This window comes from Lynx rufus, unplaced genomic scaffold, assembly GCF_022079265.1.
Source record: "Lynx rufus isolate CCGP_SWC_20201006 ecotype Redwood Valley unplaced genomic scaffold, mLynRuf1.p SCAF_10, whole genome shotgun sequence".
Taxonomy (NCBI): domain Eukaryota; kingdom Metazoa; phylum Chordata; class Mammalia; order Carnivora; family Felidae; genus Lynx; species Lynx rufus.
Genome location: NW_025814824.1, coordinates 60,880,832 through 60,906,012, shown reverse-complemented (window position 1 = coordinate 60,906,012; position 25,181 = coordinate 60,880,832). Strand labels below are relative to the sequence as shown.

General features: G+C 46.0%; 1 protein-coding gene and 1 pseudogene across 1 annotated transcript in view; one reads left to right on the top strand and one right to left on the bottom strand.

Annotated features, from left to right (window-relative positions):
* GABBR2 (gamma-aminobutyric acid type B receptor subunit 2) overlaps window positions 1–25,181 on the top strand; it is a 347,460-nt gene that overhangs the window by 215,069 nt on the left and 107,210 nt on the right. The window lies entirely within an intron of this gene.
* LOC124502283 (60S ribosomal protein L22-like) lies at window positions 10,947–11,335 on the bottom strand (annotated as a pseudogene).

The following is a 25,181-nucleotide window of genomic DNA, read 5'->3' as shown; positions in this document are numbered from 1 at the left end:
ATGTGGAGTGGAGCCTGTTTGGAATTCTCTCTCTCTCCCTCTCTCTCTCTTCCCTTCCCCACTTGCACTTTCTCTCTCTCAAAATAAAGAAATAAACTTTAAAAAAGAAAAAACCACGCTTGGTAACATGTGCTAAGTATTCAGGTAATAACCAAAGCCTTAATTTGCTTTGGGTGATCACTTTTTAATTCTTTACAGTTTCCAGTCTTTTAAAACAAGGATGACATACCAGATCTCAAATGGACAAATCCTTTGGGCACATCACAGTAAGATATGATGGCTCTAATGAGCAGTAGACCCCCTGTAGTAAATGTTTTTCTGATTTGTCTCTGAAAATGACACTGTATTTACTTTGTAGTGCCTAGGATGGAGGCTAAATTAATGTAACCTCATTATACCCTGTTATGAAAATACAGTACATGTACAACTTTTCCTGGAAAGTTACTGAGGGTATACACCCCAGGTTTGCATGGGGACTATGAGGCTTCCAAGAGCATTTGGACGTAGAGAAATTGAAAGAAGCTCCTGGGGGGAATGTCTTTGATTTTGAGAAGAGGGCCCATTCTTTCTAAACAATTTCCTGTGATTGCCTCCTCACTCCCCGTGGAAGGCCCTAATGTAGAAACAATCCAAAGTTCCTCCAATAATGGCCCCATTCTTCATCCTCTGCTCAGCCTCTCTCAACCAGCTGCAGGTCTGGGCATAACATCTGTTGGGAAGAGATGGGCAGCCTCAGGTTCAGGCATGTCACCTCTAATGGCTATTATCTCTAATTGATCTCACGAAGGAGGTGCTGAAGAGCAGCAGATGGCGATTTGCAGAGTTTATTGATAGATTTGCTTTTATTGCTGGTGAACAGGAATCCAGCCTTTGCTGGTGTGTCCCTTAAACTTCAAGTCTTTATGCAAGACTTGTGAAATAAAATTATCTCCACTAAGACTCAAATACTGCCCCTGTGCTCCCCCTGCCAACATTCTACCTGAGAAGAGGGCATTATAGAGTACACTCAGATTGGTTGGAATTCAGCGACTGCAGGTACTTGGAACAGGTAGTTAGGGGAAATCAGTGAGATCCTCGTCCTGGGGGAGTGTGGGCTCTTTCTGTCACACACACTGCTGCCTCGCCCTACTGTGGTGCTGAAGTTGTGCAGTCGATTTTTCACCGGGATAGGAAACTTCATACCACACACACACACACACACACACACACACACACACACACACATTAAACATCATCATCTAGAATTGGCCCATCTCTCCTGCCGTCTGATCTTTTGGACTCCTGGTTTTACTCTCTAAGACAAGTTAACCTAGAGGCTTTGCACCAGCCACCCATTTGTGATTTAAATGTGGTATCATCATTTAAGGTTGTTGAATTTGAATGAGTTAAGAAACAGAGCACTAGGAAGCCCATCCAGAAGTAGAGAAAACTCTACCAATCCAGGATTTGCCCTCTTCTGGGACTGGTCATTCCACCAGTCATGACTCCATCCCCTGGACTACCATGATTCTGCCTGTTTCTCGATTTTGTACTCGAGGCTATCAGTAGGAGCTTGTCAGAAGCTCTGCAGCAGTCCCGCTGTGATGTGTCTGCTGCGCGTCCTAAAAAATGGGGCTTGTCCCAGTGACCTCAGCATGCTAGCTCCCAAGGCCACTCAGGCTTTCCTATTTAAATAGGCCCTTTCATGAGCCTTTCTTGGTTGTTTCCAGGAGCAACAGCCAACCCTCCCAGAACTTCCTCTGCACCCCACCTGTCTCCACCCCATCCCAGAGTCTGGGAGTTCTGGGAGAATTACACTATACATAAACTTAACAGGCCCACCCCTTAAACTCAGATAAAATGAATCATTGCCTGGGGCATGGCAGTGATGAACTACAACAGGAAATGCAAATTTGTAAAGTCAGACAAAAGATCACAGTCCATGACTTAGAACTGTGTGACCTCAGGGAAATTAGTTACCTCTCTATACCTCAGTTTCCTCATCTGTGGAGGGAAATAGAAGCTACTTCATAGAGTTGATATGGTAAGTAATGATGGTGTTTAGCTCCCCCAAACTGCATCATCATTATTACTCTTATTATTACTATTGATATCATGATGGTGACTTTTCAAAGAACAAAGTTTATGTGGCTCTATTCAAGCAATATTCAGAATCAAGTCCAGCAAAACAATCATTCTGTACCTACTAAGTGCCAGTCTGTTTCACCTATACTATCTCACTTAATTATCTCAATAATAAACAAACCAATTAACTTGTATTAAGATTGTAGTGGTTTAATATCAAAGCAGAGTGGGGTAAACTCTGTAAGCAAGAACAATTTCAAGCTTTCTACCTGCTGCCATTCACTCAGGGGATTTGACACCTTAAAGGCAGAAAGCTTTTGCTCACAGACCCCTCTGCCTTTCTGTTCCTCCCTTTAGTCTGGCTCAAACTCCCATGACCCCAGGAACTACCACTCAGCATTACACACGAAAACTACAGCAAATGCTGTTGGTGTTCCAACCAGATCTCCTGGGATCTCTTTTAGGGCTGTGGCCAGGTCTGCCCAGCCCCCAGCTGTGCAGGTGTCCCTGCTGATGGTTCACACCTCGGGCGATTGGAGCCTCCCAGCCTGTAAGGTGACTCACACCCTAGCCCAGCGGCCTGCAGCCACGACTGGCCAGTGTGGTGGAGCCACACTAGTGCCATTCACATTCCGCAATTCCCTGCAGGATTAGGCTGAGGCTGGCCCTCACCTGAAACCACCCAGCTTGGCCTATTCTGCCTCCTGTCTCCCTCACAAGTTCCTCCTGAGCACACGTCTTTAAAAACCCACTTGCACAAGATTCCCTGTCCCGGGCTCTGCTTCTGGAGCAGATGAAGACACCCATGTATCCTTATGGGAAATTGAAGCATTTTCAACATGGAATTTTTACTGTAACCTAATTGTCATCTCGGCATTAAGTTTAGCAGCCACCCTCCCCCGTCGCCTCCCTCACACCCGGTAGAGGGTTCTGGACTCTTCTCCCTTATTTTTTGGCTCCTGCCCCTGCCTGTTGCAGTCAGCCTGTGGAAGAGCCGTACTTGCCTCCTGGGAGGAATTAGCAGCTCCCATGTTTGCAGGGAGCACAGCTTTTCATGCCGCGGGTGCCACACTCTGCACCTAACACTTTACACCTGTAGATGCTCTTAACCACTGCTAAACTTGAGTTCACTTTGTTGGATGGAATCCACACATGATTGAGAAATTGAGTCACACTCTCCCACTCTGCTGCCTTCAGGGCTTCTGCAAACTAAAAAGGCTTTTTCGGCCCAATAAATAATCAGAACTGACAGGCGAAGTATTAACAGAATCTATAGTTGTTGTATCTGCTAATAGTGATCCCCAAATTCTTGCCGTGATGGCTGGCATCACCGTTGTACACACGTCGGGGAAATCTCCCCGGCATGTATTGTTGGGCTGGGCTGGGGGCCCCTACTGCGTCCTTCCTGAGGCAGGAGAGAAACCCACCCTCTACCCCCCCTCCCCAGTCTCTCCCATCGGCATCTCTCCGGAGCTCAAGTCCTAGGGCCTGAGGCGGGAGGGCAGGTCGCTGATGGTCAGGAGCATGGCTCAGTAATAAACAACTACAGTAATAATAATAATAACAACCAGTGTGTGACTGCCCTGTGCACAGAGTACATTCATAGTCTCTATCTCCTTCGCTTCTCCGTGCAATTACATTTATTAACATTATGCTAATAATAGCTATTAATTAATGAGTTCCTACTGCTTTGCAGGCAGCATCCTAAGTACCGTACCCACATTATTGAATGTGATGCTCAGAAGAGCCACCGGGTGGGGAATGGGTAACTGCAAGTGTCCCAAAGCCTCCTCCCAGTGAGCTGCATCCAGCTCTCTCACCTATGTCCCATCTCTGCCCACGTGTCACCTTGTCAGTGACGCCTCCTCGACACCCTATTTAAAATCGCAGCTCCCACCCCCTCATTCTGCCTCTCAACAGTAACCCCCACAGATCGTGCCACCTTTAAGACTTAGAGCTGGGTGCCTGGGACATGGTAGGTGCCTGATAAATAATTGTTTAATGAATGAGGGATTTAGATCATTAATGACCATGTCATAGATTTTTTTAAAAACAGGTTGAGCAAAGATAAATGCTGTACCCGGCGTCCTACAGGTAGCAAGTGACAAGAGTTTATTCAAAGCTGCTGAATATGGCTGGCTCAGAAGCCCACGATCTTCACCATTTAGGTGTTCCGTTAATTCAGCCAGCATTCCCAGCACCTCCTATAAGCCAGAGCTGGGCCGGGCAGGAGGAATAATATGGAAGGTTTGTTCCCAAGGAATTCGCCGTCCTAACAACCTTGTGAGGTGCGTGGGAGAGGAGCAGGAACCACTCTCCCCAGGTTAACAGTGGAGGACGTCACGGGCTCCCCTCCTGCACTGGGTTATTCATGTGTCCATCTGCTCCTTCCCAGTGGACGGGGAGCCTGTGAGCCCCTTGCCTGGGACTGGGGCCCAAAATTCTCTCTGTACTTCTGGTGCCTTGTATAGTACAGGCTCTTAGTCCTTAAAACGTGTTTGTTGATTGAATGCATGAGGAAATTGTAGCTCAGCACGGCAGAGAGGCTCTGCAGGGCTCCCACGGTGTTCACAGCGAGCCTAGCTCAGAACCACATCCTAGGTCCTCTGATTCTAAATGCAGGTGTCTCCAAATCTTGTGTTCCTAAGCACCGCTTGGCTGCCCTCCCCCTGTTTCTTTAAACACAATTACAAATGACTGCAGATAACGTACAGCACAGGAAAGAAACCTACTCCTTCTGCTGTCAGATAAATTTGAAAGATCAAAATAATGTGGTTTAGCAATTTGTTTCAATTGATGCCTAGCCTTCCAAAGCTTGCAGGTTTGACTTCCTCAAGTCAGGGAAAAAATAGCTATTTCCTTATGAAAAAGCAGTGTGGGGGAGTGTACCGTCTTACGAGAGCTTCAACGGAAGCCCTGTGCACAGACGCTGTCCAGGTCTCTGTGAGAAACAGATAAAAGAAGGAGCCAGTGACAAGGTGATCACAGGGACAATTACTATAATGATAAATGTCATGATAATAGGAATGGCTGTAGTTTTGAACGCTCCCTATATGCTGGGTGCTATGCTAAGCTCTTAAATGCATTATCTCATTTGAATTGTGTCTCTCGAAAACTCCGTATTTGAACTCCTCACCCAGAGCACCTCAGAATGCGACCTTATTTGGAAATAGGGTCATTTAGATGTAATTAGTTAAGACGAGGTCCTACTGGAGTGGCATGATCCCATACAACTAGTGTCCTCATGAAAAGGGGAAAATGGGGGACCGACATGCACACAGGGAGACCACCACATGCAGAAAGAGGCAGACAGCGGGTGATGCTTCTACAGGCCGAGGACACCAGTGATCACCAGCAAAACGCCAGCAGGTGGGAGAGAGAGGTTATGGAACTGACTCTCCCCCACAGCCCCCAGAAGGAACCAGCCCTGCCGCTACCTTGATCTTGGCCTTTTAGCCTCCAGAACCGTGAGCCATTAAATTTTGATTGTTTAAGCTGCCCTGTCTGTGATATTTTGTTACGGCAGTCCTAGCAAACTAATACAGCCCCACAGGATGGAGACTGCTGTTACCAGCATTTGGCAGGTGAGAAAACTCAGAGGTTAAATGATTTACCCGGGGTGGGACACAGGACACGGGTCAACACTCACGGTTAACCATTGTTCTGCACCCATACAAGCTATCTTCCATTAGGGGGCAAAAGGGTCCCAGCCAGAGAAGGACAGAGATGAAAGGAAGCAGGGAGACCAGCATTTCTCACGACCCACTCCTCCAGGTGAGGAATGCGGGGCCCTAGTAAAACGCAAGGCTGAAGCCAGGACCCTGGCTCCTCATCTCTAGGGGGCAGCGCCCCTGCCACCCAGCTTCTACCCCTCCCTACCCCCCACGCCTCCAGGGAGAAAGTTCTGCACCTCTTGGTTTGGCCAGCCAGTCCTGGAAGCAGCTCCCTACATTTAACTCACTTCTTTCCTGACTGGAGGAGTAGGGGTATTTACAACCCCATGCTCCTTCTTCTCATTCACATATTTAAAAATAACATACACGTGTCCTTTTCAGATTACAAAAATAATATGTGATCAGAAAGAAAATGTAAATGGTACAGACAAGCACCAAAAAGAAAATCAAAGTCACCCGTAACTTCATTCAGACAGGCCCAGCTCAAGCACCACACTTCACCCTCAGCTGTGATCTTTTTTTTTTTTATTCTTTTACAACTATTTGCTTTGGTCCCTCACGTTGTAAAGCTTTTTCTGCAGCAGCGGTTCTCTGTCATTTTAGCCCCATCTTTCTTTTTTTATGGTGATAAAATATACGTAAATTTACCATTTTAACCATTTGTAACTGCAGTGTTCTGTGATATGAACCATATTCACAGCATTGTGCAAACTGTCACCGCCTTCCATCTCCAGAACTCCTCATCTTCCCGGACTGCAGCTCTGTACCTATCGAACATTAACTCCCCATTAGGTGCCATCATTTTAAAGCTATTATTTATTATGATAAAGCTGATTTTATTTGTTTATTATTTATATTGAAAATTGTTTGTAAAGAACTGTATAAGTAGTTTGGTAACTAAGTTTAGAGAGAAATTTATATGGTATTGGCAAGCTACTGCTAACCAAATAGCAATTAGCTGAGCAAAAGTTTCACACAGAAACTTGAAAATGTACAATTTTAGGGGCATCTGGGTGGCTCAGTCAGTTAAGCATCCGACTTCGGCTCAGGTCATGATCCCACGGTTTGAGTGGGGTTCGAGCCCAAGTCGGGTTCTGTGCTGACCGCTCAGAGCCTGGAACCCGCTTCGGATTCTGTGCCTTCCTCTCTCTCTGCCTCTCTCATTCTCTCTCAAAAGTAAGTAAACATTAAAAGAAAAAGAATGTACGTCTTAGGGGCGCCTGGGTGGCTAGCCAGTTAGGCATCCGACCCTTGGTTTTGGCTCAGATCATAATCTCATGGCACTGATAGCAAGGAGCCTGCTTGGTATTCTCTCTCTCTCTCTCTCTCTCTCTCTCTCTGTCTCTCTCTCTCTCTGCCCCTCCCTTACTCATGGGCATACACTCTCTCCCTTTCTCTCAAAATAAATAAATAGACCTTTAAAAAAAAGAATGTACATTTTAAAATGTTGAGAATATAGCAAGCAACATTTTTAAAGTAAACAATACAGTTGAATATTAGCGATCCCCACTGTTGAGAAAATACTCTGGTAAAGATAGACCCACCCAGATCCTGTGCGAAAACCATACGTGAAGAGCCCCGTAACGTACCACATGCATTTCTCACCGCATGAGGCTAGAATACCCCCTCAGTGTGTGTCAAGGTATGTTAGCCTGTGCACTTGCTAAGGAGGAGGGAAGCCTTCTGCCGTCAGGAGAGGGCAGCTGACATAAACTTCAGCTGACAAGACACACAGCTTTAAACACTGATGGATGCCGGCTCCCCTTGTGTGCGCTCGTGAAGCAGAGGAGACTCACACACACTCGGATATGACACCGAGTGAGGCTAGCCCTGTGTCAGGGGGCGGAGGCAGCTGGGAAGATCCATTTTCTCGTGGAATTGCAACACCCTCCCCACCCCTTTTCTTTCTCAATGGAATAGAAGCCTTCTAGAACTCTTGTTTAAACAGTAATTGGCAAATTACTCAGTTGCTAGGCCTGGAATCTGGTCAGGGCACTGTAAATTGTGGAAGGGGGTGTGGGAGGGACAGGGTTGGTGGGGGTCGGGGGCATGCCCACCTTTGCCTTCTTAAGAGGCAATAGTGTAAAATGCTTAGGACCACGGACTCTGGAAACAGACTTCCTAAGTTCACATCTTGGTTTCACTTGCTAGTCAGGTAAACCTGGGCAAGAACTTAATCTCTTTGCACCTCAGTTTGTCTGTAAAATGGGGACAGTGCCTTACGTAGGGCTTCCTGTAAATAGGCTCTGAGACCCAGCTGGGACCCTCAGTCGCCAGTATTCCTGGGAACTGGAGGACGGTGCTTCAACCATAAAGAGGAGCGCTGAGCAGAGCCCCCTCAGACTACCCTACAGGAAATAATAGGGCCTACTGTAGGGGCTTGTGGGGATGACAGAGGTTTATGCGTGTAGGGTGCTGGACACGATGGGTGCTAAATTATCACGAGGATGCTACGGAAGGGTACGTTTGGACACCAGCTGCCTCCAACACCTGTGATTAATTTTGCAGGAGGTACAGGGGTTGGTGGGTCCCAATGGCACTGCTCCAGAGCCTTCTTGCAGCTCTTACCATCTTTGGGAATTCACATTCTCACATTCATATGCACCCAAGCAAACACACTCAGGTGGACTCACATGTTCATCATGTTCATACACACACACACACACACACACACACACACACACACACAGGCGGGGGCACCTGAGTGGCTCAGTCAATTAAGCATACACACACACACACACACACACACACACCCCTAAATATGTGATTTACGGGTGTTCATCGTCATCATGTGTCTAGCTTTATCAAGCTATTCCACTGGTTTTCAAACTTGTTTTTCAAAAGAGATCTTACATACAAGCTCAATATCATTGTCCCTCAGTTAACATTTACATTAACGTTAAAATTACATTTAACATTACTTTTTTTTTTTCTTTTAAAATTGTTCCTTGGAAGACTCCTCCATTAACCCTCCTTGTTGATGAAAAAATAAGCAAGCACATTTCTGCAGTAACAAAAATGAAGCAAAGCCTTGAACGGGGCAGCTGGCCTGGGGCCTTAGGTCGGCTCACCCCGGTCAGGGCCCCCAGGCAGGGCCCAAGGATAGCAGCCAAGGTGGCAGGTCCCGTGACAGCGCCCCAGAGGTGGGGTAGGGACAGTCTTAGCTGGGACCCAGACCCACACTCTTTATTTTAATAGCTGTGTTTGATTTTAATGTGCACGATAAAAATATAACTAGCACTTGAGGTAGCAAGATAAGGTTTCTTTTTTAGTTCGAAGAGGCAGATATTCCGTCAAGAAGAGCACAGATGGTACATGGATCCTGCAGAAACCACGGAGGTGATCCACACATCATGGTTGTTTCTTCTTGCTTTCTCTGTCTCTTAAAAGGCACGTTGGTCGTCCTCTTCCAAGGTGAAGAAATTAATCATAAATGAGTAGGAAAGAAAGAGAGAGAGAGAAAGAGAGGGAAAGGCAGAGAAAGAGAGAGAAACCAACAGAACAGTGGTTTCCTTGGGCAGTCTGCCTGGTTACCAAAGCCAGCCAACGGTACTATACTTTTGCACATGAGATGTCTGTGATAGGATTAATGTTCTTTCTGTTTAAGGCCCCTTCACCACATTCTGTGTGCTTTTAGTAATAAAACAAAATGGTGTTTGGCCAGGGGATGGGTGTCCATTAAACAGACAAGAGCCCGGCTGCTTTAGGTAAGCTGCTGGTGGTGGCTGTTGAAACCTGTCTCCCTCACTGGACCCCAGTCAGCATGGTGTGTCGAATCTTGCACTCAACCCCACTGTGCCATCATCTTGACTCCAAGTACTTGGTTAGTTTTATGATGGAAGCTTCTTCTACCCACTCCTTGGGGGGGGGGGGGTCTTTCTAAGATTCACCTCTATGAATGTTCTCACGGTCTGACCTATATTAGAGTCTCAGCTGATGGTCAATGAACAAATACATCAGATATTTTTGTCACCACCTGTCCCCCACCTCTTCAACATCTCCTAAGGGCTTTATCATAGTAGATATCCAGGAAAGACTAGTTAGCTGGTTGGATGGGTGAGTGAATGGGTGGGGGGAAGGGCAGGTGGGTAGATAGTTGGAAGGTTGAATGGATGAGTGAGTGGATGGATGGATGTGTGTGGGTAGGTGGATGGAAGGCTGGGTAGATGGATAGATGGGCAGGTCAGTGGTTAAACAAAGATGAATGAATGGGTGAGTCGGTGGGAAGATAGGTGGGTGAGAAGGAATGAGTGGGTGAACAGCAGGCCTAGAAGAGGTAATTGCAATTCATATGTGTCTGCTTCATTCTAATCAAAGCACATTTTCTCTGGGAGGATCTACAGAGGTGATGGCCCTGATGTCTTGACTCCTTTTCTGTACAAGTCCTGACCTCTAGAAAGTGTTTGCTGCATTTTCTGATGTGAGACCCCATCTTGTCATCTGACTCATGGAAATACATGTTTCATTTCATGCCATTATTCTCCACTCACATTTCACCCTTTCAGGGATTGGGCCTCATTAAAAACTGTCCTCTACACAGTTCCTCTTTGAGGAAGTTCCTTGTTAGGGCATTTCTGCTGTGAAATATATCACACCAACTGATGTGAGTGCCAACCTGAATGCTAAAGACCGTTATTAGCAGATTTAGCCTAGAGATGTTTCAGAGTTGTCAGTTCTGATGTTCATAGGATTATATTTTCAAACATCATCACACATCCTCTATGACAGACTTGATTACTGTGATGAACTAGTTTTCTTCCTTTAAGAAATGTTCCAGTTGCAAAAATGACTCTGAAAGCTTTGGTTGAAAATGCGGGGCAAAACTGAAGTGACACTGTCTCATTTGGGTGGCTGTTTACCTTCCTGGGATAGGCAGCCCAGTGTGGCAGAAATAGCACTGGACATGGGGTCCGCAGACCTGGGTTCGCATGCTGTCCCCTACATCTTAGCAGTGGTGACCTTGGGGAGGTCTCTAATCTTTTCATTCTCTTCTGCAAAATGAGACCAGTGATCAAGAGCCCCTTGCTGGGTGGCTCTGCAGATGAATTAAGGAAGGTGCACTACAAACTGTAAAGGGCCGTGTGTGATTGAGGGATCCCCAGTAGAAGAAGGAAGAAAGCCATAACTCATCAATATCATTTTATTTATTCATCTTTGGTTCCCAAGTCTTATTCAGGAACTCATACAAAATGTCCGGATAAATGAATTTTAATCCTCATCTTTCTCCTCTTCCTCATCATGGTTAATCCGGAAGTGATGCAATTCGTAACTCTCTTTGCTATTAGCAACTCTGCACAACCAATCATGTAGATTATTCTTCTTCAGATGTTTTTTGGCGAGATGTTTCAAACACCTCTTGGAAGAGGGCACCTCAGAAGTTACAGTAATCTTGCTCTTACTCCTTTCAATGGTTACAACCCCTCCACCGAGACTCTCAGCTTGGCCACTCACTTGGAGTCTCTCTTGAAGAAACTGCTCAAAATTGGCAGCATCCATGACCCCCTCTTGTACAGGGTGGGTGCAGTCGAAGGTAAACCTCAGAACTTGCTCCTTTCTTTTTCGACCCCCTCCACCACAAGCTTTTTCATGGGCGCCATCATGGCGGCAGCATATATCACTTTATTTGTGTATGTATGTATGTATGTGTGTATGTATGTATGTATGTATGTATGTATGTTTTGGCTTGAACAACAGGAGAAATCAGATATTTATAGGGGAAAGATTAACTGTATGTCCAAGAACTAATAAAACACCCTTCTGGGCCATGGAATTATTACCAGTGATGAAACCAGAGAATAAATACCTGGCACAACTGCTGGGAAGTGACTGTTTCCCTTTGCTCATTCACTTCTTCTATAAATATTTACTACCACCTACAGCGGAAGGACGTGGGGAGGGGGATGCTACAGATACAGCGCTGAGCAAGGCAGATTTGTTTCTTGTACCAGGGAAGAGATGGACACTAAACAGATACTCATGTGAATAACTATTTGAATATACATTGTGGAAAATGCTTTGAAAGAAAGCCATGGGGTGTGTTGAGAACTTATAGCATGGAGGCCTGACAGAGGCTGGGGATCAGAAAAGCCTTTCCTAAGGAGATGACTTTGAGCTGAGGCTCAAGAATGAATAGGAGCCAGCTAGAGGGTTGGAAGGGCAGCCGTTAAAAGTAGTTGTTATAGAGCACTAATGACATAGAAGATTGTTCACAATATATTCTTCAGTGTAAAGGGGGAAGGTTACAAAGGTAACCTTTTATGGTAGGGGTGCCTGGGTGGCTCAATCAGTTAAGCATCCTACTCTTGGTTTCAGCTCAGGTCATGATCTCATGGTTTGTGAGTTCGAGCCCCACGTTGGGCTCTGTGCTGACATCTCAGAGCCTAAAGCCTGCTTCAGATTCTGTGTGTCTCTCTCTCTGCCCCTCCCCCACTTGCACTCTGTCTCTCTCTCTCTCTCTCAAAAATAAACACACACACACACACACACACATATATATATATATATATATATATATATATATATATATATATATAAACTAACATTTACTAAGTGTCCAAAGTATTGAGTTTCCTGGGAGCAAGCCCTGCCTGTGAAGGAGATGTGCTTAGTACCACTTATATATTTATATATATAAGCATATATATATAAACGTTTATGTATATAAATGTTTACATATATAATATATAAAACAAAGGTTTTTATGGTAGATCCTCACTTAAAAAAAATTTTTTTTTTAAATATAATTTATTGTCAAATTGGTTTCCATACAACACCCAGTGCTCATCCCAACAGGTGCCCTCCTCAATGCCCATCACCCACTTTCCCCTCTTGCCCACCCCCCATCTACCCTTAGTTTGTTCTCAGTCCTTAAGAGTCTCTTAAGGTTTGCCTCCCTCCCTCTCTGTAACTTTTTTTTTCCACTTCCCCTCCCTCATGGTCTTCTGTTAAGTTTCTCAAGATCCACATATGAGTGAAAACATATGGTATCTGTCTTTCTCTGCCTGGCTTATTTCACTTAGCATAATACCCTCCAGTTCCATCCACGTTGCTGCAAATGGCCAGATTTCACTCTTTCTTATTGCCAAGTAGTATTCCATTGTATATATAAGCCACATCTTCTTTATCGAGTCATCCATTGATGGACATTTAGGCTCTTTCCATAATTTGACTGTTGTTGAAAGCGCTGCTATAAACATTGGGGTACAAGTGCCCCTATGTATCACCACTCCTGCATCCTTTGGGTAAATTCCTACTAGTGCTATTGCTGAGTCATAGGGTAGCTGTATTTTTAATTAAAAAAAAAAACTTTTTTTAATCCTCAATTTTGATAACCAACTTTTAAATACATAAAGACTAGAAGAATGTACTCCAAAATGTTATCCAGTGAGTGTCTCTGGATGGAACTCTTTCTTTTTGCTTATTTCTCATTTTCAAATTTTTTGCAGTGATTATATAGTACTTTAGGTCTCCATTAAAAAAAAAAGGAAGACTTAAAAATAGTATTAAAATAATATTAACTTTAAAAGACCTAGACTTTAATCCAGCCTTGGCCCTTACTAGTCAAGGGACTTTAGCTAGTAAGCCCTTGGACTCACTTTTCCCATCTGTACAATAGGATGTATGAACACTCAGCTCCTAGGGTTGTCATGAGGACTAGATGACACATTGCTACCTGGTTCAGTTCCTGGCACCTGTAGGCTCTCAGCCATTATTAATGCTCTCCTCCTTTCTGTCCCATATATCTTAGATGGACCCTGATTCTCACTTAGAAATAAATGGAGCAGGGAGTGGAGAAAAGGGGGAAGTAGACAGCAGAGAGGCCTTGAACATGTCCTGCTCTCGTGTGAGCCTCGAATTTCTGAGGCTGGAGGAACTTCTTTCTCCTCACTGGCAAACTCTAGTGAGTTGGATCCCCACTAGTTGGATTCCAGTTAACTGAGGGCATATCATGTAATTTAATCTTGAGTATGTAGAAACAACTACGTAGGGTCTTGCCTAACATAGACCAGAGGCCAGCTTGAAAAACTCTTGAGGCTTGAAACCTTAGGGCACATACAATGAATGCCTGTTGTGATAGATCAGCTCTAGATTGTGGCTGTAGTAGACTTTTGGTGCAATAACATCAAGAATGCAGAATTTTATATGTGCATATGTATGTGTCATATACATACATAAACACGTACATATATATTTTTACAGGGCCACCATATGTGATAAAACAGTGACCTAGATTCTCCCTCAGGCACACGGGATCTTTAGTAGGCCATAAATAGTGATACTCAATCCACATAACCACTATCATTCCCCTTTAGTAATTTGGCAGGGTCCCTGCAGTATATACAGGCTCTATGGTACTTTCCGAAACGCACCAAAAAAATTCTCTGTTCATCCTCAAATCTAGTAATTCTATCAACTAGCTTATGAAGAGCTGCCTCAGTAATCCACATTTAATGACCTTAGCCACCAGACAGCTGTCTTGGGAATTAAAGTCTCTTGTGAACAGAGTATCCTGAGGTTCTAAACTTCAGTATAATGGAAACGTGTCCTATTTCCCCCCAGCAGTAGGATGTGGAGAAGATGCCCGGCTTGGTGTCTTCTCCTTGGGCTCACACTCCTCACCCCAACTTTTGTGAGCAGTGACCGTAACAGGCAGTGGGACTTATCAGATGACCCCCCCCCCACCTCCACTGGACAGTCAGTGGATGTCAGCTGGGGCTGAGCTCTGGGCCTCAGTTCATCTGTGAGATCATGGGGATGTTGCCTGACATGGTCAGAGAAAGGGCTCTCTGATCTCTAAGGCCTCGTGGGACTCCGAAGTAGTGAAGGAGAAAAGGTTTTCAAGATGGAAACCAACCTTTACTAAGCACCTGAAGTACCGAGTTTCCCAGGGGCAGGTCCTGCCTGTGAAGGAGATATGCTTGGTACCATTTTATAGATGAGGAAACCCAGTTCAAGAGACTGGGTAGCCTGCCCACGTTCACAAGGTGGGAAGTAGAGTCCAGGTTTTGGGCCTGATGGCAGCCACTTCAAATGCCCTTTTTTTTTTTTTTTTTACACCTTTGTCTACTTCCCCACCTCCCTCAGTGGAATCCTTTGGAACCTAATTTGCACTCTCACACCCGCCATGTTTCTACAGAAAAATCTATACAGGTATCATTTCGACTCTTCCCTCCACCTGCTGAGCTCTGCCGACTCTGTGAACTCCCAACTACCACCTCTCTTCTCTCTCTCCTCTGCTTCTCATTTATTCTGGCTCTCACTTTTTACACCTACCAGATTATTCTTCCTAAATAATTGTTGAGCGTGTTATTCCTCATTAAAAACTTTTCATGGCTCCGCACTGCCTATAGGATAGAGCCTGGCATTTTAGGAGCTTTACCTCCAGCCATAACCTGTGTTTCCAGGTATTTCTCCTCCTGCTGCTCTTCATACAGAAGGGATATTAGCTAGTCTTCCACACACACATCGGATTCTCAACCTTCATAGCTGCACTTTTGGCAGGGATGGGCTTTCTATCATCTTCTCAACCTTTTATCCACTTAACTACTAATTTTTGAGAACTTACTATGGGCCAAGCACTGTATTGGAATCCAGGAACACAGCAGTGAATCAAACAAACAGAAAGCCCTTCCTTCAAAGAATTTACAACCTAGTACAAGGAGAGAGTCAATAATCGACATATTGAATAAGTAAATTATATAGTATGTTAGAAGGCAACAGTTGCTATTTAAGAAGGAAGAAGAAAGAAATATGCAGGAAGGGAAGGAGAATTAGAAATGGCACCAGTGGAGGGGGAGCAAGGAAAAGCTTAAATGTGCTTTTTTTTTTAAGTTTATTTATTTATTTTGAGAGAGAGGCAGCGCAAGTGGGTGAAGGGCAGAGAGAGAGAGAGGGAGAGAAAGGATCCCAAGCAGGCTCCGCACTGTCAGCACAGAGCCCGGTGAGGGACTTGAACTCACAAACTGTGAGATCATGACCTGAACCAAAACCAATAATTGGACGCTGAACTGACTGGGCCACCCGGGCTCCCCAGGAAGTTTTAAACAGGATGGCCAGAGGAAGCCTCACTGGGAAGGTGGTATGTGAGAAAAGACTTGAAGGAGGTACAAGAGTGAGCCATGCCATGTCTGGGGTAAAAGTGATCCAGACAGGTGGACCACCAGGGTGAAAGTCTAGGTTGACAATGTCTAGAGCACTGGGGTAGGGGGAGCTTCTGGCCAAGACGGAGGAGTAACAGGAACTGGATTTACCCTCTTGCCTTAAGCAGCTAACAAACCGGTGAAATCATGTGTGACAACAGTTTTCTGACACTGGATTACAGACAGCAGAGGAGAGTGACTCCTGAGAGAAGGGACACAGAGGACGTGAGCCTTCGGATTGCCCAGCTTACTGCCTGGAGGGTTTCCAGGCGGCAGCACAGGAAGGACGGCCCACACAGAGCCCCGCAGTCCACCAGGTTGACAATGTGAATGGAGACAGAGTTGAAAATTTGAATTAAGAGAAACCAAGGAGGCTAGAATTTGCAGGCAGAGTAGCGGAAGGGAGAGAGCCACATGAGAGGGGAGGGCGGCAGAGCTTCAAGGGGCTGCTTCAAGTCTTCAGCTGTGGACTGTCAGCACCTGCTGATGTAGTGAGGGAACCGCCTGAGACTAGAGAAAGCACGAGCAGAAAGGAACAGGCAGAAGGATCCTCGGAGCTCATGCAGGGCCAGGAACCATCCATGTTCACACCAGCCAGGGTGGGAAACCTTCATAGCGCACGGGGAGATCCTCAGAAGGTTACTGTCTCAGCAGTTGGGGTAAAATCAGCCCTAGACTAACGGTGGCTCTGGTCCCAGCTGACAAAGCTTAGAAGCAAGCCTCAGAAAGGTCAAGCTCATTTCAAGTAACTTAATGAGGTCCCAGACAAAGCTTTAGAACATTTAAAGGGATTTTAAAAATATCTAGCACCCAACGAGGGGTCTGATGTCTAATAAAAAAATTATCAAGCAGGCAAAGAAGCTGGAGTGTGTGGGAAATGCAGGGAGGCCACTGTAGCCGGAATGGTGTCAGTGAGGGGAGAAGCACAGACACCATCAGGGAAATCAGAGGCCATATTTTATGGGTCCTAGGAAGCTCTTGGCTAACTGAGTAGTCAGGAGATGTTTTCTTTCTTGCCTCCCCTACCAGAGGGAAAAGTGCCCCTGCTTTGTTCCAGACTCCCTGGGCACCATGGAGCCATTGGCCTATCCCTTGCAAGGTAGCCTTGAGCGCTCACCTGCCCACTACCAGCCCTCACACTGTACTCCCCAGAGTATGGGTTCAACGCAGAAGCAGGAAGAAGAGGAGAGTATGGAAACAAAGGAAGTACTGAAAGAAGGACATTTCCCATTGGGGACAATAAAGGGCCTGGGGACCTGCTTCAGTCCCGCCTTCCAGTCTCAGATCCAGCCCCTCAAAGATGTGTGACCTTGGAAAATCTTCCTGACCACCATCACCTGTTTGCTTGTTTGATTAAAATTAATAATTGAGTGCCACCTACTTCTAAAGAGAGTTTGAGGCACCTTTCGATTACAGGCATATACACAGCAAGGCCATTGAAACAGAAGTCAAAAATTTTAAATCATACAATGTGAGGGCGAAATATATTTCAAAAACCTAGGCTGGTATAGTGAACTTAATGACGAATTTAAATGAACTGGCTGCCAAGTGATAAAGAGAACGGAACCTCATTTTCTTCATGTGCAAAATGGGATTAATGAGCTCTGCCCAGCCTACCCCAGAGAGATGCCATGAGGATCATCAAGGCTGTGGATGAGAATGTGTCACTCAGGACTCTTCTGGCACAAGTAATAGAAAACCGTCCCTCCCCAAAGATACCGGTGAAGTCCAGGATGAGGCTTCTCCATCTCTCCTCTCTGGGGCTGCTTTCTCCTCTGCCAGTGCCATTCTCAGCCTCTGCACACACAGTTGCTTCTGAATCCCACATCACAGCACCAAGTCCAGCAAGACAGGGAACCTGTTTCCCCGGTAATGCCAACAAAATCCCTGGAAGTGAGTCCTCTGTGCTTGATTGGCTGACTTGGGTCATGCGCCCATACCTGAACCAATCACTGTAACTAGAAGGCTGCACTGATTGGCTTAGTCTAAGTCATGTGATTCAGCCCTGCATAGAGTTAAGTTTCATGAAACTTCAACAAGTCAGAGTGGGGCCAGGTGGATCTCTGGGTGGCTTTTGTCTCTTCTCTGTCTCTCCTCCAACAGATCCATTCTCTGCCCTTCTCTGTGCCCTGGGAAGCTGTTGCCATGGTCGACATTACCCGGGATCCTTTGTCCTCGGGGTTTCTGGCTGGATTTAGCCAGTGGGGAGTGCAGACAGGAGATTGAAAGCCACCGAGGAGAGAGAGAGGTCAGGGGGCAGCCCCCAGCCTTGCTTTCGTATCTCTTGAAATAGCTGTGCCCTCCCTCCAAGGCTATGGCTTCTCTGCCTCCCACTCTTGTGAAGTTCTGAGGACACTATTTCTTCCCTTGCTCCTCTGTTCCAAGGCATATAACAGCTCCTGCCATTGTTAGTCTATGGGCACAATGCTGTCTTGTGTCTGTTCCTTAATCTGTTCCCTCACTCTATAGTAGTCCTTAATAAAGTATCTTCCTTGGAACCATCCAGGGTGAATTCTCTTACTTCCTGTGACCCTGTATTTGATATCTATTGCTTCATAACAAATTATCCCAAAGCATAGTAACTTAAAGCAACAATAAAGATTTATTATCTCACATAGTGTCTGTGGGTCAGGAATTCAGGAGTGATTTAGCTGGAAGGTTCTGGCTTGGGGTCTTTAATATATGTAATTGCAGGCAGGATGGGACTAAAGTCATCTTCAGGCTTCCTGAGGGTGGAGATTTGCTTCCAAGATAGCTCCCTGCCATGGCTGGCTTACTAATGGTGGCTATTGGTGGACTTAGTTCCTCACCACATGGACCTCTCCATATGGCTGCTTGGGTGTCCTCATCACGTGGTGGCCAGCTTCCACCAGCATGAGTAATCCAAGAGAAAGCAAGGCTAAGGCTGCAGTGTCTTTATATGATCTAGTTTTGAAACCACACTCTGCCATTTCTGTAATATCCTACTGGTTACACAGACCAGCCCTGTTCAATGTGGGAGGAGACTGTACAGGGTGTGAATACCAGTAGGGGAGAATCATTGGAGCCATCTTAGAGTGTGGCTATCACAGCCCCTGAAAACATCATCTCTAAATTGAAATCAGGGTACTATTATCATTCAAATGGGGATCAGTTGGTGATCAAGAAAAATGTCCGCTACAAAATGTTCGACAGCTATAAACCAGGTGCAAATCCTCTTGATAATAAGGAATTATGTCTCAAATTCACCAGCTGGACCCATAAGTTGAACAGGGGTCTCAGAAGAGCCCCTCAAGCCTAGGCCAGAAGTGGAAGGGAAGAGAGAACCCATCTTAAGCAAAAACATTCCTCCATTTATCTTTCGGAGCTTCAGCTGGCCCCACTCCAGCTCTGAAAACAGCTTCAGACACCCACCTCATCCATGCCTGGCATTCCACAGCCATCATTCTGTTTCTGCTGCTAGAAGTAGCTTCCTGACCCCCCTAAGCCTGAGTCCACCTCAGTAGGTGGGGCCACCAACATCTGCCCTTCCCTCCCTTTCTGGTTTTGCCCCTGCTGACTCCTCTTTCCTTCCCAGGAGAATTGGTGGAAGATTTTTTTAAATGATGGAAGATTTTTAGGCTTAGCCCATGAAGCCAAGTGAATAGTCCCCAAACCCCATATGGAGCCATCTGGGTTTCTAATGGGGGAGCTGAGCCAAGAGGGAGAATGGGTTCTCAATCAGGCGCCTTCCTGCCAGCCCAGCCCGCTCTTTCCAAGGTAGGAGGTGGGACTGGTGACTCATCGGGACTGAGCTGAGGGCCACCAGGGCTGGGAGGAGCCTAGGAGACTGCCACATACATATGCCCTCACGTGTGTACACACATGCACATACACATGGAAGCTCCATCTCTCAGTTCAGGGATGACCAACCTCAGGATTTCTTCACATTCCTGCAGGCTTGTGCTCTCATGGTTCTGCTTGTGTTGAATTCATTCAGGATTTGGACCAGCCCATGATCCCTGAGGTTTTCCTCAGCTCTGGGCCCCATTGACCCATGCAGGAAATTCAGACCCCTCCTCCGTTATGACAGCCACACAAAACAAGAACAAACGGCCCTGAAAGCCATCCCCTTTACAAGGACTTGTGAGGGGTTCCAGTGAAGGTTTGGGGCTCAAGCAGAGAGGGTTTGTACCAGAGAATATAATTTGAATGACTTTGAGTTGGACCTTACTTACTCCTGACCTTGTACCTGCTCGCCACCCTCCCCGTCTTAGGGGCCATTTCCTTCGTGGTGGTCTCTCCGGGCCTCCCACCCCTCTTGGGCCTCCTTCTCTGCCGAGAAAATAGCTCCTTCTGTTCCCCTCGCTGACATTCTTCTTTTCTACCCAGGAGGCTAATCAAGGTTCCTTCCTAACCAAGATCATTTCCTCCTAGGAGAAATTCTGGGCCCAGCTTTCAGATAATATGAACTTTATCTCCTTACACACTAGGAAACTACTCCTAGGAGACTAGGAGACCGAAGTAATTAGGGGATAGAACCCAGGCGGCCGCCTCCCAGCAGAGTGCCCTTTTTGAGTTACCTGTCCATGAGCTCCACAGTCCTGCCCATTTTTCCCATAACCTTACTCTGCAGCGCACTCCTCTCTCTGCCCGGCCACCCTGCAGCTCAAGCCCGCTGCCCTTGCATCTGGACCACTGCTGCACCAGCTGCCTTGTCTGAGCCCTGCCCCACCCCCTCCAGGCCAGTCTGCAGCCCACCCTGGCCGAAAGTGAAGATTCTGACAGATTGCAAATTGCATGTCTCAGACTTTCAGGTCGGCTGGTCAGCAGTTTGGTTTTCCTGGTGGAGACTAATCTATTTAACAAAAATAGAACATACAGTAAAGCAAAATTAAGTATTTCTAATCGTGGGGATGCTTGCATCTGCAAATGACCAGGAAAGAAGAGAGGTTGGGGCTGGGGGCAAAAAGCCTGGAGGAGGGTCTCATGGTGTGTGACTTTAGAGCTACAGGACTCAGCTAGCCATCCCGGAAGCTGGGCAAAGACCCCACTCACTGGCTGGGGCAGCTCCCTTCTGCTGACTGTGCAGGTAAGGAAGGAGTGCACCACCATCTGTCTGCCAAACCAGAAAGCCATTCTTCACGTCGCCTTCCCCAGCCCTCAAATGCGGCATCTCTAAGCCCTGTGGATTCCACCTCCTTCCCATCTTTTGAATTATGGACTCTTCTACAGCTCTGTCACCCTCATCTCTCACCTGGATTTCACACAGCTTCCAACAGGCTTCCTTGCATCCAGTCCCCTACCTCATGCCCGTCCATTTTCCACACAACACCAAAGTAGCTTTTTTTCCTCCAGCTTTATTGAGCCATAATTGATAAATAGGATTTTTATATACTTGAGGAGTACTCCTTGATGATTTGATATACAAATACATTGCCAAGTGATCACAACAATCAAGCTAATTAACATACCCATCACCTTGCTCTTTTCTTTTTCTTTTCTTTTTTCTTTTTTCTTTTTTCTTTTCTTTTCTTTTCTTTCTCTTTCTTTCCTTCCTTCCTTCCTTCCTTCCTTCCTTCCTTCCTTCCTCCCTCCCTCCCTCCCTCCCTCCCTCCCTTTCTTGCAACAAGAACACGTAAGATCTACCCGCTGCATTTTTCAAATAAAGAATACGATATTGTTATGTGCAGTCACCATGTTGTGCATTAGATCCCCAGAACTTACTCATTGTGCATAACTGAAAGTTTGTACTCTTCGACCAACATCTCCCCATTTCTCCTTCCTTCCAGCCCCTTGCAATCACCATTCTACTCTCTGTTTCTATAAGTTTGACTATTGTAGATTCTACACAGAAGTGATACAAGACAGTATTTGTGTTTCTGGATCTTGCTTATTTCATTTAGCATGATGTCCTCCAGGTCCATCCATGTGGTCACAAATGAGAGGATTTCCTTCTTGTTAAAGAGGGTGTTGGACTTGTTACTTCCTGGTTTATAATAACCTTTCTGTGGCCCCCATTTGCAACATGAGGTCCAAAGCCCTGCCTGATGTGGGCTCTTGCCATCCTTGCCTCCACCAACCTCCCTGCCCCTTGCATACCACCCGCAAGCCACCTTGCCCTTCCTTCTGGTCCTTCATAGAGCCAAGCTCTCTCTTGCTTCCAGGCCTCGGCATATACTTTTCCCTCTGCCTAGAACATTCCTCTCTCATCCTCTTTGCCCAGCTAACTCACACTCATCCTTTTCTGTCCCCTCCATGCCCTTCCTTGAGAGAGTGCCCTTCCTTTTGTGCTCATACCTCTGTACCCACCCTCTCCTGCCTTGTAAGTATCTCTCTCTCTCTCTCTTTTTTGCCTGTCACCTTCGTTAGACTGGGAGCTTCTAGAAGACTAGGACCTTGTGGCTTAATCATTGCATTTCCCCAGGGTCTAGCATAAGCATGCACTGTCCCAGAGTAAGCTCTCAACAGACACAACATATAGCAACTGCTCCCTCATTTTCTGTGAGGAAACTGAGGCTGAGAGGAGGGAGCATAATTATGGGCAAACAGGGGCTGGTGACAACCCTAGAACTAGAACCCTGAACCTCCCCCTCTGAGCCCAGAGCCCCTTCTGGCTTAATTGTTCAGAAACAGTCTCAGCAAATGTCATTCGGCCCAGGGAACACAGACCCCCAACCCGACAGATTGCAGGGGTATCTGGATCTCCCAACCTGTGATAACCTTTGGGTCTTCACCTCTGCTTGGGCTGCTCATCTCTCTCTGTCCAGAGCTGAGCGGAGCCGCGCAGTGTGGGAGCTGAAACGACAGATAAGCAGTACACGTCCCTTCTCTCCAGCTCTTCCCGCTCTGTTCTGAAGCCCCCTGCCCCATTTCTGAGAACAGATTGTCACCCACCCCTTGTGCAGGTAAAGACTAAGCATTTGGGGGGCGCCTGGGTGGCTCTGTCAGTTAAGTGTCCGACACTTGGTTTCAGCTCGGGTCATGATCTCGTGGTTCGGGAGATTGAGCCCTGTGTTGGGCTCTGTGCTAACAGTGTGGAAGCTGCTTGGGATTCTCTCTCCCTCTCTACCCCTCCCCTTGCTCATGCTCTCTCTCTCTCTCTCCCTCCCAAAATAAATAAACTTAAAAAACAAAAACAAAAACCTAAGCATTTTGCATTCCTCCTCACATTTTTACTGTGGAAGCCTGAGAGGACTGGCCTGGCCACCAATGGGCTGGAGCCGGATCCTACAGTCTCCCAAGAGAGCCAAGAGCCATTTATTAAATTATCAAGAATTGATGGACCAGTTGTTAAATGGTTGAGAGCTGGAAATCTGCCTTGGTGGGAGTATTTACACCATAGAAATTCCCAAACACTACAAACCAGGACCCTCCCCCAAAGAGCCCATTGTTAAACATTTATCAACACATCTCTGACTAGCTATCTTCCTTCCCCCTACCTACCACCTACTCTACCCCTGCTCCCTCCCCTCAACCAAGGCTGCTTGGGACTCACTCTGATCCCTTGCAAAGAGCTCATTTTCAAATCAGTGACCAGTTCTTGCACAAGGGGCAGGGTAGAATGTAGTTAGAAGCATAAGCTTAAAGTCAGACAAATCTAGAGTGAATCCCAGTCCTGCCTACAAGTCGCGTGACCCCAGGCAGATTTCTTACCCTCTCAGCACCTCCATTTCCTCATCTGTAAAATAGAGATAATAATAACACACAGTGCATCCGACTGGGGTTGTTGTTGAGAATTGATTAATGAGGAATAACCCCAGAAAAAAAAAATCTCAGATATTATACACAAATGTTTCAGTGGAGCTAAAAATAACTTAAAGAATGTTATCTCTGCGTGTTCTGCAGAGGGAAACCTGAGAACAGAGCTGAGAAAGGACTTGTCCCAGGTACACTTCCTAGAAAATGGCAGAGCACAGCCTGCTTCTGTGTCTTCAGACCCCTTGTTGGTTGCTCTTTCCATTATTCCAAGTTGAGGGGGAAATGTGCTATGCTTGCATACATCTCTGGCTCTTATTCACAAAAACTCAAAGCTGTCAGTAAAAATTAATCTATTCCAAGAGGGAGTATTATTTTGTTGGTGATGATGTTGCTATTTTTGCCTGCAAAAAAAAAAATGTGCCTTCTTATAACATCTTTTCAAAAAAACTTTTCAGTAAAGTTTTCCTGTTATGAGAATAATACATACGCATCATAGGATAGTGGAAAATATTGAAATGTAAAAGGAAGAAAAAGCCATAATCACACAACCTAAAACCAACGAGCGTTTAACATTTTTATTTGGTAGGAGTGATTTTTACATAGTTGTGAGTATACTATAAATATGATTTTTACCCTTTTTTTACTCACACTGTGTTATTAGGATAAATAACACCAGCTGCTATAACAAAGATATCTCAGAATCTTAGTGGATTGACACAGTAAAAATTGATTTCTCTAATATGCAAAGTCCAAAATGGATGTTTCTGGTTGGTGAAAAGCCTTTCCATATGACGATTCATGAACCCAGGCTCTTCCATCTCGGGTCCCCTCTGTTCCTTAGGCCTCAGAGTTCACTTTTCAGTGAATCCAGTTGGCAGATGGGGGCAGTGAAGGAGCATGAAGGACATTATGGGAGGTTTTTACGAGCCAAATCTGGCACACCGTATGCCACTTCTACCCACATCCCATTGGCTGGAACTATCACATGGTCACACACCTAACTATAAAGGGGGTTAGAAAGTGCAATTTAACCATGTGCCCAAGAGGAAAAGAAAATGGATTTGGTGAACAACTGGCCATTGTCTGGCACAATCACAAATCACTTTTTCCACTTTGCAAATAACTTTTTTGCAACGTTTGTAACAGAATGCTCAAGTGTGTGTAATTCAGATCGGCGCCCCTGGCATTCAGAATTGAGCTCAGCATCCCTGATACAGCCTGTAAGGTTCCACATGACCTTGCACCTCTCTGCCTTGCCAATCACATTCCCTGCTCATCTCCTCCTCAGGTGCCTCTTTCGGCTCCACCGGGATCTTCAGCAACTCTTGTTTCTCATCCTGTCTCCTTCCTTGGGAACTTCGCACTTGCAATCCCTCTTCCCAGGACCCTCTCTCCCTCACTCTTAGCTAACTCCTTCAGATCTTGGCACAAATGCCGCCTCTCCAGAAAAGCCCTCCTTGACCCCCACTCTAAGTTAGGTTCTTGCTGTAGTTCTCTCTTGTAGCACCCTGTTCTTTTCCTTCCTCTCACTTAGTGTAGTTTGTGAATACATATTTATCAGTGCATTCACTGTTCAATGTCTACATTTCCCGCCACACTACAAAATCCACGCGATCTAGGACGGTGTTGACATTGCTCACCCTTC